The 2,867-nt window shown below is 29.7% G+C and overlaps 1 long non-coding RNA gene across 2 annotated transcripts; it reads left to right on the top strand.

Moving 5' to 3' along the window:
* The first annotated feature begins 65 nt into the window (after positions 1-65).
* On the top strand, positions 66-1,754 carry LOC116345535. Of its 2 annotated transcripts, none has more exons than XR_004201512.1 (3): positions 66-126; positions 211-628; positions 1,139-1,754. It is a non-coding gene; the product is annotated as an uncharacterized LOC116345535 (long non-coding RNA). The 2 variants fall into 2 exon arrangements; XR_004201513.1 differs by having other exon boundaries at positions 75-145.
* Positions 1,755-2,867: the final 1,113 nt, after the last annotated feature.

Below are 2,867 nucleotides of genomic sequence, written 5' to 3'. Positions count from 1 at the left end.
CAAAAAGTACTCAAAAACAGATACATTAGACACATGTGATGTTTGTACTAAAATATTTCTTAGAATGTCAATAATACGTCTCGAAAAACGATAAACTTAAAAAAGTCATGAATAAAAATTTTGATGGTAGATTTTAATTTATATAGTATGAAAATTATTAAACGAAATACATTTATTTTATTTCATATCATTATGCGATTAATATTTTAGCTCATTCCGACCAATAGATGGTGTTGAGACACCAGTCAAGCCACACTATATTAACAAAAGACAAAATCGGGAGAGAGGGAGAGAGAGCGAGACGATGAGAGAAACAATAATGCAACTCAACAGCCATCCATTGCGCATGAGATCTTCATTGACAAAATCTCTGAGTAAAAAAAGCATTGGGAGCTCTTGTAAAATATTATATCGATTGTTGTTAACAACATGTCCGTCACATTGTATTGAATATTCTGCAGTATTTTTGCAAAACAAAATGAAAGTAAATTCATTACGATTCCGACCTTTCGTTTTATTTTGTGTTTACCTCTGAATGCAGTGTATTTGGTATTTTAAATCGTCAAATGATTTCTTATTACATGTTTATCTGCATTGAATGTTTGTGTTTAATCAAAAAAGTTTGATGGTACGGCCAATTAAATGGTGTAGTTGATTTGTTTTCAAATAAGGTCACTCATTTTTGGATTCATTGACAAAAATAAACACATTTTGAATAAAGTTCAAGTTCGTCGCAAAAATATATAATTAACACCGATCGCGTTCAAAATACATCATTTAAATCTATCAAAAAATAGTGATTTAATCTTCGGAACTATCATATAATGATACAAATGAAGTTTATACGTGAATAATGAGAAACAATCAATCAATTTTATTAATTATTTATTATTGAATAGATATGAATTCGTTTCGCAAGCTGAATAAGTAATTATGCTGATGCAAAAGAAAAAAAATCAAATACAATTAATATTATTGTACAGACTATGCAAATAAAAAAGAATTTGAATACATTTTCGTGTTTTGTATTTTAAAATGTTATTTTGTTAGAGTGTTTAATTTTTTGTATATTGTTGTTCTTTCATTTGAATTCCAGTTTACTTAAATATTTTGCTTCTTCTTATTTTTGTTTATAAAGTGCTTTTATAATTTTTGTATGCCAGGAGTTGCTTTCCTAACCACCGACACTTCCAGTGTATCATATAGTTTGAATAAATATATTTCCGTCAATCGTTCAAAATTCGAAAAATGTGAATCATTTCAATAAAGTTTTTTCGATTGTATTGAGTTTCACAGTATTTTCCACCCAAAAGTAAAGTACATGTTCAAATGATTCTTTTTATAAAAGAATTTTAGTTGTGTAAAAAAAAAATAAGTAGAACATCTTATATCCGTGTATTTCTAATAAAACATTGTGAACTTCACGCATCCAAGTATTGAAAGCTAAAATAATAGGACTTATTTAAGGTTAATCTTCAACATTCCACTTCGAATTTTAGCTATATCCATGCACCGATGTGCGAGAGAAATTGACCGTTACAGCGTTTGTCTGAGTCGTTGAGAGAAGAAATTAAAGAATGTTAAATCTTGATAGTGTATGCATTTATTTTAAAATGGATATAAATAAATAGTGAAAATTGATTATTTCTTGTGAGAAAAAAAAAAGAATTGTGGTGAATATAGTTCTTTTTACCGTGAAACTAAGTAATAAAACCAAAATTCAAGAAATTTTTAGTAGCTATTGGATAAACATTTCTAAAGTAAGTAAAACAAAAATAATGAATGAGTTTAAAGATTCACCTGAGTTGTCGTCAATCAGAAATACAATATATCCTTTATACGCAACAACGAGTCATTCATACACTAGATTTGTTATTTGATTGGTCCCATCTCCCCGCTTTATGCTCTCTGATTGCTCTCCCCGCTTTATGCTCACTATTTTTTACACAAAAAAATAACATTTTGAAAGTTTGAGAGATTTCAATCAAAATTAGGGGTACCTCCCATACAAAATTTTTGGCTCAAAAACGAATATTTTGTATGGGAGGTACTCTTAATTTTGGATGAAATTTCTCCAAACCCTCTGAATGTTATTTTTTTTGAGAAAAATAACCTGTACAAAGTTTCACGCCATTAAGGTAGCATAGAGACATGGCTCCCATTCAAAAATAATGTTTATAGGCTATAAATTATAGCAAAATTAACGTCAGACATATTTTTTATAGTGTTTTGTTAGAAAATAAAATACTTTCAAATGTCGTACAAATGATAGTGTGAAAAATCTTTTGCGAGTACTTCTGCTATTAAATTAAAGAATATTTCGATGCCGAAAATATAAAGCTTAGTAGAATACGCATCTACAACCGTGCGGAAAAGTTCGTCTTACTCCTGTAAGACTCTTTATTGGGTGTTTCGATTAATTTCCGGCATTTTTTTGGTGAAAATGAATTGACTAAAATAAAATTGAAAGAAAATGTCATTCAAAGTATTGTCAATCGCAAGCCACTACTTTTTTCCATATTTTAGTCAAAAGACGAAAATCGGGTCGAAATAATTCTTCGTCCTTTGAGGTTATGTATTCATCGACCCATTTTTTAACTATTCCATAAATAGAGAGCTGCCAAACAGACACACGACGTTTAATCAATCCAAGTGGGTACAATTTGGAAAGGGCAATGTCCGTTGACCATGCGGGGGAGAAAAAGACGTTTCTTTCCAACTGCGTTTTTCTTATAAGTTTAAAACACTTCTTTTGAAGTTCTCACTGTGACGCAATACTGCACATCAAATCTGAAAATGATCTGATATAAATTTTCAGTGACGCTTGCAATCAAATACACAAACAATTTTTATATTGCGTTGCCTCT

This window comes from Contarinia nasturtii, unplaced genomic scaffold (genome assembly GCF_009176525.2).
Source record: "Contarinia nasturtii isolate CC-2019 unplaced genomic scaffold, AAFC_CNas_1.1 Cnas_scaffold_1307, whole genome shotgun sequence".
NCBI classification, from domain to species: Eukaryota; Metazoa; Arthropoda; class Insecta; order Diptera; family Cecidomyiidae; genus Contarinia; species Contarinia nasturtii.
This window is presented reverse-complemented; position numbering and strand designations above follow the sequence as displayed.